This window comes from Trachypithecus francoisi, unplaced genomic scaffold (genome assembly GCF_009764315.1).
Source record: "Trachypithecus francoisi isolate TF-2019V2 unplaced genomic scaffold, Tfra_2.0 Lachesis_group12, whole genome shotgun sequence".
Classification (NCBI taxonomy): domain Eukaryota; kingdom Metazoa; phylum Chordata; class Mammalia; order Primates; family Cercopithecidae; genus Trachypithecus; species Trachypithecus francoisi.
In genome coordinates, this window is record NW_022681457.1 from 55,261,020 (window position 1) to 55,273,470 (window position 12,451).

General features: G+C 43.4%; 2 protein-coding genes across 2 annotated transcripts in view; one reads left to right on the forward strand and one right to left on the reverse strand.

Annotated features, from left to right (window-relative positions):
* Window positions 1-12,451, forward strand: part of LOC117093717 (zinc finger protein 429-like) — a 412,022-nt gene that overhangs the window by 378,851 nt on the left and 20,720 nt on the right.
* Window positions 1-12,451, reverse strand: part of LOC117093722 (zinc finger protein 100-like) — a 346,302-nt gene that overhangs the window by 71,697 nt on the left and 262,154 nt on the right.

A 12,451-nucleotide genomic window follows, 5' to 3' on the forward strand; every position in this document is an offset into this window, starting at 1 on the left:
GTTCTACAGACAACAGAAATTTTAAAAAGTGGTCTCTTGTGTGCACTTATGGGGGTATACTTACATGTAGAGAATTTTGCAGTCAACATTATATATGAGGAAACTTATTCCTTGAAAGGTAAAAGAGGAAGGGCCAATGTGGGTGAGAAGTTTAAATGAAACATTTGTTTTCTCACAATACCAAAAACAGAATATTGGTCCACTGCTCTTAACATATTTCATAAGTTAAAAAGAACTTATTCAGAATAGGCTAAAGAGCATTGCCCAGAGACCATTACTCTTCTGAATGGGTATCATTGTTTAGAGTAAATGAGGCAATGGTTACAAATTTATTCCTCTCAATAGGACTGTATAGCAAATTATACCATAAAGGCTATGCTTACACAATAGACTTTAAATTTTCTCACGAAGTTATGCCAAATATAATTTCTTTTGATTACTTACTGGATAAATATATATCTGTGCAGTTGCTAATAGTTGCCTATGGAGAACTACAGCAGGTATTATAGAGATGCAGTTGTAGATGATTCATGAACAGGCTGATTAGATGAAATGAGTAGACCATTTATCTAGCTAATTATTTGATCTATTTAATTTTAGTTGGTTGTTCATGGGGACCCTGGCTAAAAAGCATGCTTCAAACTCTTGGTATTATCCTCCTGATAGTCAAATTAGTAATCTTCCTACTACACTGTATTCTCTCAAAAGATATAAACATTTGAATATAGTCATCTGTAGAATGTCAAATGGTCTCTCTTTAACTGGAATGACAGAAACTCAAAGACATATGTGTCTATGAAGACACCACAACCTATGAATGACATGCTAAGGACAAAAAACAAAAATAGTGGAAACTGAGAGTGGCACTAAAGAACCGAGTTTTGGTCACACTGTGACCTATGTAAGAACTTAACCAAATAGGGGGAATTTTTTAAAGAAAACTATTGGAGGCCGTAATTCTGGACTGAGCTTATGCACTAGGTCCAAACCAAACCAAAATGAGTCACTCATGCTAGATGTGACATAATTAAACTAAAAATTTAAGGCAATAGGTAGATTCTAAAACTGGCCAGGTTTTGTTTTTCTTCTGTAAATAGCAGATTTCAACACAAAGAGGTCCCCTGTACTCTAATACTTTAAAAACAAATAAAAATCATTTCAAAATAATAAGCTGAGGTTTTTATTTCCACTTTACAAACCCACAGTTCTGCTATTTCACAGTCAGATTTGAGTCCAAATAAGTACATTTTTGATGGTGACAAAGTGATATTAATGTCTAAAGTTTTGGTTTCAAACTTGAGAAGATGACAAAAGGGAGAAATTGTTAAATTAGTTATAGCCTAAAGCTTCCCTCTTTTGTGTTTAATTTTGGTGAATAGGATTTGTTTTTTGTTTTTTTTTACATAGTAAACTTAATGTTCAAATAGGACAAATCTTAAGCTGTAATAAATCTGGCTGTTTCTGAACCTCACTTCCATTTTCTATATGTCAGTTTGCTTTTCTGGTTCATAAATCTTTTACCAACATGTGGCTGTGCTGGAGTCTCTCCGAGCCTACTCTGGATCCATAGGTTACCCGATTTGCAAATCACGATTTGCTCATTTAAACTCTGTTAAATTTAATTTTTCTAAAGTTTTCTTCTTTTACAAATTTTCAAATTTTTTTATGATGAAAATAAATAATGTGTTATTGAGCTTTGATTTTCTAAACTCATTCCACAGCTATTTTCCCAAATAATAATAATTATTATTATTATTATTTTTGAGTCAGAGTCTCACTCTACCACCCTGGCTAGAGTGTGGTATAACTAATCATGGCTCACTGAAGCCTTAATCTTCCAGGCTCAAGCAATTCTCCTGCCCCAGCCACCTGAGTAGCTGGGACTACAGGCATGCAAAATCATGCCTAATTTTAAATTTTTTTCATGGACACTGGATCTCACTATGTTGCCCAGGCTGCTCTTGAACTCCTGAGCTCAAGTGATTCTCCTATTTCAGCTTCCCAAAGTGCTAGAATTACAGGTGTGAGCCACCATGTACTTCTGCAATTTCTTGACAAGATTATTCTCAATAATAAACAGTACTATATGCAGATATAAAGGGAATCTGGCTTCTATTTTAGAAGTTTCACTCTCCAGGATTTCAAAGGTCTAGGGCAGCTACTTCAGTATCATAGTTTGATCTATGGAGGTGCACGGGCTTTGGAGTCAGAGTTGATCCTGAAGGTGGCGTGCAGTGGCTCACACCTGTAATTCCAGCACTCTGGGAGGCCGAGACAGGTGAATTGCTTGAGGTCAGGTGTATGAGACCAGTCTGGCTAACATGGCAAAACCCCATCTATGCTAAAATAAAAAATTAGCTGAGTGTGGTAGTATGTGCTTGTAATTCCAGCTACTCAGGAGGCTGAGGCACGAGAATTGCTTGAACCCAGGAGGCGGAGGTTGCTGTGAGCCAAGATTGTGCCACTGCACTCCAGCCTGGGCAACAGAGCAAGACTTCATCTTAAAAAAAACAAAACAGTTGATACTGAGTCTCAGCCCAGCCAGTTAGTAGCTGTGGTTCTTTGGACAAGTTTCTTGATGTGAAAGAGGTTGTATGAACCACATATGCAAAAAAAGGCAGAATGACACTGATTGCAAAAATTGTAGCAAGTTTTCATGCCTCCTATATCCATTGCCAGGTGCTTTCACAGCTGTTGCCATTGAAATACAGAATTTGTTTTCCAAACCATACATCTGGCTGACCGTACCTGCTCAGGACAGTAGAAACCTGTAAACATGATAATGTGCTAGTTTGGGGCCTAGTCTTGAATGGTCTTGAATCCTTCTGTTTTTTTTTCAGAATGCTGCCATCTCCATGATGGCCCGTGTTAGCCAGGTGGAAAATAAGATACCATGGGGAGGAGAAGCAAGGTGCCCTTGTTGACAGCCCCAGAAGCAGAAGCTCACTCCCAGAAACACAGCTGCCTAGTGAAAAGACAGCTGATGATACACGTCTGAAGGAGCTCAGTTGAGCCCAGCCTAAATGGCTGAACATCTCAATTACAAGCAAATAAGTTTTGGATGGTTTGTTATGCTGCAATAGCTAACTAATACATGTACCCTGTGCAGATGGAATGCCAGGATTCAGTGACAGGTTGATTACTAGTTACCTTCTGACAGTGGACACCCTAAAGGTACTGACTTTTTTTTTTTTTTTCTCCTGATTTGAAGTTATATGTCTCCTAAGGCAATGTTGGGTAATGCAGAAATACAGGTAGACATGAATGTGTGTGATTGGTGCTTTTACTCACACAGTACCCCACACCACAGGAGAAAACAGATAACCACAGCCTGACTATTAGGGCCAAGGCCAAACAGCAAAATAAGTTTGCCTTTAATTTATTTTCTTCATATCTAAAAGTTGGAGGTTAAGAACTGTGTACAGACCTGAAGACAGAGTTTTCTTCTTCTGGGGCCCCAGAATTTTTTGTTCATTGTTCGATCTCTGGCTGAAGGGTGGACCACAGGTGACAAGCAGTGGTCTACCTGTGCTTATTTTATCCTGGCTGCCCTCTGCCCTTGCTATGGCCACTATCTGTCCCACCCTCAGAACTGAAGACAGATGTTAGTAGAGAGAGGCTGTCCCCTCGCCTCTAGCAGAAAAGGGATGTTCAGGGCCTCCACCCACCTGACATCAGAGCTGCACTTCAATGTGGTAGCTGTTGGCCATGTGTGGCTCCTGGGTGCCTGGAATGTGCCTGGTCTGAACTGCAATTTGCTAGAAAAGTAAAATACAGAGTTGGTTTCGAAGATTTATTTCCAAAAATATATATAGTGCCTTAATAATTACATATTGCTGTGAACCCTGAAAATCTGACAGGTCTCAGTTAATTTAGAAAGTTTATTTTGCCAAGGTTGAGAACACGCCTATGACATAGCTTCAGGAAGTCTTGAGGACACCTGCCCAAGGTGGTCAGGGAATATCTTGGTTTTATACGTTTTAGGGAGACATGAGACATCAATCAACATATGAAAGAAGTACATTGATTTGGTCTGGAAAGGTTGGACAACTTGAAGCAAAGGCAGGAAGACATGAAGCTGGAGGGAGCTTCCAGGTCACAGATAGGTGGTTACATTCTTTTGAGTTTCTGATTGGCCTTTAGTTTCCAGCTTGAGTTTCCCTTAGTAATTTTGGGGGCCCAAGATATTTTCCTTCCACGTAGCTCACATATTAAAATGACAATTTTTTTTTTTTTTTTTTTTTTGAGACGGAGTCTCGCTCTGTCGCCCAGGCTGGAGTGCAGTGGCGCAATCTCAGCTCACTGCAAGCTCTGCTGCCTCCCGGGTTCACGCCATTCTCCTGCCTCAGCCTCCCTAGAAGCTGGGACTACAGGCGCCCGCCACCACGTCCGGCTAATTTTTTTGTATTTTTAGTAGAGACGGGGTTTCACCGTGTTCGCTAGGATGGTCTTGATCTCCTGACCTCGTGATCCGCCCGCCTCCGCCTCCCAAAGTGCTGGGATTACAGGCGTGAGCCACCGCGCCCCGCGACAATATTTTAAACATATTGGGTTACATAATTACAATCATTTCCACGTGTTTCATGTTTCTTTTTAAAGTTTGGCTACTAGAAAATTAAAAATTCACATGTGGCTCACATTTTATTTCAGAGGACTGCCTCCTTTTTAAAATGTTAGGCTGCCTGCTCAAAGGACCAGAAGCCAGGAAGGTGATAAAAGCTAAAATTTCAAAGTAATTGTTATTATATTATTTTCATCTGTGACTAGCCATATAGTATATTATTTATAAATGCATATGACCTTATACACAAGGTTCAATGCAAACACCCTCTAGGGTGGGCCTGGCTCAGCTCAGAGGAAAGCCTGCCTGAAAAAGCTGCAGCTAGGCTGTCACTCTTCATTCAGCCCAGCAACTGATCACACCTTCTGTCACTCAGGGCCTGAGGGGGTGGGTCTTAAACAGCATCCAATCAGGGACCCTGGGCCGGGGACAGTCCAATCAGGCACGCAGCTGCGGCGGACAGGACGGCTTCCGGAATATGGCGGGGCGTTTGGCTGTGGCTGTCTCCAGAACTCCAGAACTCCAGATCTCGTCTTCATTTCTGTGTCTTTTGTTCCTAGAGGCCCAGCCTGTGTGACCCTGTGACCTGCAGATATTGGGCGATCCAGAGCTAAGACTCCAGGCAGCCTAGAAATGGTGAGTGCCGGGTCTGACATCCCGAGAGGTGGGAGGGGCTGGTCGGAACCGTGGGAATTGGCTGTGGCGGACTTAGGTCTCCCCGCAGTCAGCTCCACGATCTGCGTCACGATCTGCGTCCCGAGTTCTCCTTGCCCAGCTCGGTCTCAGTCCCCTTCAACCATAAGATGGCGGCTGTGCTGATAGCCGGGCGCTGGGCATCCTGTCTCTTCCCTCCGCAGCGACTGTGCCCTGACCTGTAGCCTTGTCTGGGCAGCTCTGCACAAACAATTCCTCAGTCTCTCCCATATTGTGCAGGAACCACGGGAGGGGCGTCAGGGGAGAATCGTGACTCGGGGTGCGGGTTCATGAGCGGGAAGAGCTTTGGTCTGTGGGGTTCCCAGTTCCTGTTTTCTCCTATTGAAAATCTATGGGAGTGACCGGGGGCGGTGGCTTACCCCTGTAATCCCAGCAGTTTGCTGGGAGGCGGGCGGATCACTGAGGTCCGGCATTGGAGAACAACCTGGCCAACATGGTGAAACCCCATCTCTACTAAAAATACAAAAATTAGCCGGGTGTGGTGACAGGCATCTGTAATCCCAGCCATTCGGTAGGCTGAGGCACGAGAATCGCTTAAACCCAGGAGACCAAGATTGTGCCATTGCACTCCTGGCTGGTTGACACAATGAGACTATCTCAAAAAAAAAAAAAAAAAGGGAGTCACCGCAAAATATTAAATAATTTAATCAAAGAGTGGTTCTAAAATAGTAAAGCACCCAGCTGTGGGATGTAGTTTGTGGTCCTTTGGAGGAACTTGAATGAAAGACTGTGCATGATACAAAAACGCAAATTCAGTAATTGGTTAGGTAGAGTTACGTAGTTTCTTAATTTCCATGTTGAGCATACAAAATTCCTGGTTATGTAATCAGAGCTTAATTCCAGTTTATAGTTTGTTAACCCTGTATTTGTTTTCCCCAATGTAGTAATTTACAAAAAAACATTTTTTTGAGTTAGTTTTTTTTTTTTTTTAAAGACGGAGTTTCGCTCTTCTTGCCCAAGCTGGAGTGCAGTGTCGCCATGTCAGCTCACTGCAACCTCCGCCTCTGTGTTCAAGTGATTCTCCTGTCTCAGCTTCCCGAGTAGCTGGGATTACAGGCATGCACCACCACGCCCAGCTAATTTTGTATTTTTAGTAGAGACGGGGTTTCTCCATGTTAGTCAGTCTTGTCTCAAACTCCCGACCTCGGGTGATCCGCCCATCTTGGCCTCCCAAAGTGCTGGGATTACAGGCGTGGGCCACCGCACGCATCTTGAGTTAGATTTTTTTAAAGTAGGAATTCAGGGACTACGGCCACCTCAGTCGAATTGCCTGCCAGTTAACTATTTTCACTCCCTACACAAAACTGATCTTCCCCTGCATTTTTCATAGGTGTTCTAAGCAGGGTCTCAAGTCTGCCCCCACGCACCCTATTCCTCCAGCCTGACTCGGTTTGCAGTAAAATACAGAATTTCCATTTCCTCCTGACAATCCCAAATGCCAACTCCCCCTGCCTAATTCACACTATTAACTATTTGTCCTTTAGTGTACATTTTTGATACCTTAATTAAACATTTTTTGACAAACCGTTGGATGGCACATTTAAAGAGATTCGTTTTCTGTTTATAAATATTTTCCATAAGAAGAAAGCAAGGAATAATTTTCTGACACTGTATTGTAAAACAATCTTTGTGTCTTTTCCTTTTATCTTCCCTTGGCGTAGAGATCTGGTGGGACTGTTTTGGCATCAAGGTTTTTCTTGGAAGTTTTGTGGGGTGATGTGTCCTCAGCCACCGTTTAGTTTTTTTCCTGGTCCTGGGTTTCAGTACTGTCTGAATAAACCAAGGTATCAGTCCTGGCTATGTCTGCGAGACTGTCTAATGAATATTAACTCCTGGGTCATTCTCTCCCATAGGACAACCTGTGGTATGAAGTGTAGCCTCTTAAGGGACCAGGTGGATGCCCTGGGGCTGAAAGGAATTTCCTGGTGTGCTCTTCCTTTGAAAACCTAACCCCTTCAGATGTTTGGATTGTCTTCACCCAGCCCAACTTTCCTTTCTTGCAGACACATTGCTGGTCAGCCAATCAGATGCTGGTATTGAGTTGAAAACAGAAATAATTTCTGCCCCTGCCCCCTAGATTCTCTACAATTTGTGAAAAAAGAGTAGTATCTCTGCCAGGCACAGTGGCTCACGCCTGTACAAACCCAGCACTTTGGGAGGCCAAGACGGGCAGATCACCTGAGGTTAGGAGTTTGAGACCAGTCTAGCCAACATGATGAAACGCTATTTCTACTAAAAATACAAAATTAGCAGGGCATGGTGGTGCATGCCTGTGATCCCAGCTACTCAGGAGGCTGAGGCAGGAGAATCGCTTGAACTCAGGAGGTGAAGATTGTGGTGAGCCAAGATCGTGCCATTGCACTCCAGCCTGTGCAACAAGAGCGAAACTCCCTCTCAAAAAAAAAAAAAAAAAAGGTGGTATCTCAAAAGGCAAAAGAAACCCTGACCCTGGTGATAGGAGGCAAGAAATTGCAAAGTAAAATGCACTTGGAACACTCACTGGAACATAGTGCAGAGTCTCTGGAGAGGGTGGTTATTGAGTACTTAAGTGAGCAGGATGGGTGGGAGAATCTGTCAAGTGATTGAACTTGACACATGAGTCGGACACATCTGTTTTCTTATCAGCACTGCCACTCCCTGGGTTTGTCACTTTGAAAAGATTTGTTCACTTATATTGACTTCAATTTTTTAACTCTAAATTGCAGTTTATTAGTAGAGCTTGAAAGGTAAGAAAATATTTACAAAGGGCATAAAAGAGGTGGGTTTCAGAAAAATCTAATCTTTTTTTGGTTGTTAAAAATTCTTATGTACCTTTTTCTTAGAGTGAGTTTAGGAATTTTCTCAGGCATATATTTTTTTTTTTTATGGCTGGGTGATTTCAAACAGAATTCCAAGGCTTAGATTTTGGAATGTTACCAAGGAAAAGAATAGGGAAAATCTCACTTCCATTTTGGCTATAGAAAATGAATACATTTCCAGAAGAAAATGTTGTAGATAATAGGTGTGTTACATGAATTCATAAAAACATCAGTTGTTTTGGCAGGGTAAATTTTTGACAGTGAATATCTCTGTTCTATATCCTGTTACCTTTATTTTAGAGTTTAATGATAAATGTTTTAGATGAAACCTGGTACCTCCTACAAGTTGTTCCCATATGACTAATTGTTTACTCCATGATTTTTTTTTCTTTTTTTTTTGAAACGGAGTCTTGCCGAAGGCTGAGGTGCAATGATGCAATCTCGGCTCACTGCAATTTCCACCTCTTGGGTTCAAGCAATTCTCCTTCCTCAACCTCCCGAGTAGCTGGAACTACAGGCACACGGCACCATGTGCAGCTATTTTTGTATTTTAGTAAAGATGGGGTTTCACCATGTTGTCCAGGCTGGTCTCGAACTCCTGAGCTCTGGCAGTCTGCCCCTCCCAAAGTGCTAGGATTACAGGCATGAGCCACTGTGCCCGGCCTACTACATGACTTTTTTTTTTTTTTGAGACGGAGTTTCACACTTGTTGCCCAGGCTGGGATGCAGTGGCACCATCTCAGCTCACCACAACCTCCACCTCCCAGGTTCAAGTAATTCTCCTGCCTCAGCCTCCCTAGTAGCTGGGTTTACAGGTATGTGCCACCAAACCCGGCTAATTTTGTATTTTTAGTAGAAACAGGGTTTCTCCATGTTGGTCGGGCTGGTCAAACTCCCGACCTCAGGTGATCTGCCCACCTCAGCCTCCCAAAGTGCTGGGATTACAGGCGTGAGCCACCATGCCCAGCAACCACATGATTTTTAATGGAAATAATAAAATAATACATTTGTAGAGGAATAGATACTTTTGCTTTTCTTATTGAGGTATGAAATGTAAGCATTATAAAATTGCCTTTTTTTTTTTTGAGATGGAGTCTTACTGTGTCACCCAGGCTGGACTGCAGCCCCCCGCCTCCTGGGTTCAAGCAGTTCTTCTGCCTCAGCCTCCTGAGTAGCTGGGAGTACAGGCACACGCCACCATGCCCAGCTAATTTTTGTATTTTTAGTAGAGATGGGGTTTCACCATATTGGCCAGGCTGGTCTCGAACTCCTGACCTCGTTATCTGCCTGCCTCAGCCTCCCAAAGTGCTGGGATTACAGGCGTGAGCCGCCGTGCCAGGCCAAAATTGCCTTGTTTTTATATGAACATTGTTTGAATAATTTTGCTGGATTTTTCGAACACTTTTCAAAGACCAAGTGAATAACTCTGACATGGAAATTAAAGCTTGAGCCCAGTGACTCCAAGTAAGGCTAATATAGAGCCTGCAAAAGAAGGTTTTTTAAGGTCCAGTTAGTTCTTTCTGGGGAGCCTCCCCTGCAGGTGTCCCAGCCTGTGCACCCAGCCATGGAAGGAGCCTTTATCCTGAGAGAAGCTACAGAGCCCTGGAAAGCTGGGGCCCCACAGGCAGATGCAGTTACGATTAAGGTGGAAGGGAACTGGGAGGATCTCACTGAAGATAAAGTTGTCCTTGTTTTGAGACAGTTTTTAGACTTTGTAAAATAGAACAAAGTTAGATTTGTGTAAAAAAAGAAAATTGAATTATCAAGGAGTATTGCAACAGGAGGAAGTACCAACCATAAGAGCTTTAAGGATTGCAAAGTTTAGGCAGACAAAGGCTTTCTCTTTTTTTTTTTTCTTTTTTTAATCTGTGTTTTTTTTTTTTTTTTTTTTTGAGATGGAGTCTCACTCTTGTTGCCCAGGCAGGAGTGCAGTGGCGCCATCTCGGTTCACTGCAACCTCCACCTCCCAGGCTCAAGCGATTCTGGTTACTCAGCCTCCCAAGTCGCTGGGATTATAGGTGCCTGCGACCACACCTGGCTGATATTTGTATTTTTAGTAGAGGCAGGGTTTCACCATGTTGGCCAGGCTGGTCTCAACTCCTTACCTCAGGTGATGACAAGGGCTTTCTTTCATAGGGAGGAGCAAACAAGATTAGAAAAAAGATGGGAGGGGAATGGCAAATGGAGGGTAAAAAATCAGGTTATAGATCAGAGAATGTTTTATCCTGAAGTCAGCATGTTCTTAGAAGTGACATAGAATGGGGTTATATGTTGGCTCAGACGGAAGGTAGCCCAAAGTCCAGGAGCCTCTTGGAAGGAGATAAATTTAAGTGAGGTCTGATATGGAAGTACAGGAAAGTGGTCCCAATCCGGACTCCAAGATAGGGTTCTTTGATCTCACGCAAGAAAGAATTTAGGGTGAGTTCATAGAGTAAAGTGGAAGCATGATTATTAAGAAAACAGAGGAATAGGCCGGGCGCGGTGGCTCAAGCCTGTAATCCCAGCACTTTGGGAGGCCGAGACGGGCGGATCACGAGGTCAGGAGATCGAGACCATCCTGGCGAACACGGTGAAACCCCGTCTCTACTAAAAAAATACAAAAAACTAGCCGGGCGAGGTGGCGGGCGCCTGTAGTCCCAGCTACTCGGGAGGCTGAGGCAGGAGAATGGCGTAAACCCGGGAGGCGGAGCTTGCAGTGAGCTGAGATCCGGCCACTGCACTCCAGCCGGGCGATTAGAGCGAGACTCCGTCTCAAAAAAAAAAAAAAAAAAAAAAAAAAGAAAACAGAGGAATAAAACATTGCTACTTCACAGACGTAGCAGCCCAGAGGGCTGCTGGTTGACCACTTTGTGGTAATTTCTTGATTATATGCTAAACAAGGGGTGAATTACTTATACCTCCCCTTTTTAGACCATATAGGGTAACTTCCTGATGTTGCCATGGCATTTGTAAACTGTTATGGTGCTGATGGGAGTGTAGCAGTGAGGACAGTCTTGGTTTTGGTGGGTTTTAGCTGGCTCCTTTACTGTAGTCTGTTTTATCAGCAAGGTCTTTATGACCTGTATCTTGTGCCAAGCTCTTATCTTATTACACGACTTAGAATACCTTGACTGTGGGCCGTGAGCAGTAATCCCAGCACTTTGGAAGGCTGAGGCAGGCGGATCACCTGAGGTCAGGAGTTCGAGACCAGCCTGACCAACATGATGAAACCCCCATCTCTACTAAAAAAAATACAAAAATTAGCTGGGCATGGTGTTGGGCACCTGTAATCCCAGCTACTCAGGAGACAGAGGCAAGAGAATCACTTGAACCGGGGAGGCAGAGGTTGCAGTGAGCTGAGATCACGCCACTGCACTCCAGCCTGGGCGACAGAAACAAGACTCCGTCCCCCTCAGCCCCCCCAAAAAAAGGATGCCTTAACTGTTTGGGAATGCAGCCCAATAGGCTCTGGTTTATATGCCTCTGACAGAAGTATTTTATTTTTACCACTGAAGACAAATTCAGCTAATATTTTTATGAGAGCAAGAAGAAAATGTGTAGTCTATGTCTGGCTTATGTGACAGGTAGGAATAGAGAGCACCATCTAAGTCTTAATGGGAAGGGTGTTTCTTTCCATGTGCTCCATGTTTCTGGAGCACACAAAGGATAGAGAATTTTATTAATCACAGCTGTTTTCCAGGATTATCCATGTGCTTTTTGTTTTCCCACCTCTTTTCTTTGCCCTATGCATTTCTTTCATTTGACTTCTCCTGGATTGTACCTTTTATAATAAACTGAAAAACATAACTACAGTGTTTGCTGAGTTCTGTGAGTAGCTCTGTCCAATTATTACACTTCAGAGAGGTTTTGAACGTCCTCAATTTTTAAACAGGAGCTCAGAAGCATAGATGGGCCCATGGGGTTTGTGACTGGCATCTGCCGTGAGAACAGTGTTGTGGGACCAAGCCCTGAATCAGGGTCTGTGCTGACTCTGGGTGTTGTCAGAATTCAAATGTTAGACAATGAGTTGGTGCTGGAGAATTGCTTGATTCTCAGAGAACTACAGATTCAGTACCAGAAAAAAAGATATCTTGGAGGCCTGGCCTGGAATAAAACTCTGGGTGTCTGGAAATGGGAGGCTCTCCTCTCCTGTACACAGGCCATTACACTGTCCATTGTCTTGTGATTCCAGGTGTCTTCTTAGGGTAAGAAAGGATGAAAACTTAGAGGGAACGATCTCTGATGATAGATCCTCTTTTCCCACAGGTGCCACCACGGGATTCCCACCCACTCACACACCCTCTAGACATTGACATGTCCACATCCCTCCCAGAATGAGGCACCACCCTCAGGAACTTCACCACAGCATTTCTGATCCCAGTGTTTCTTCCCAGAAATG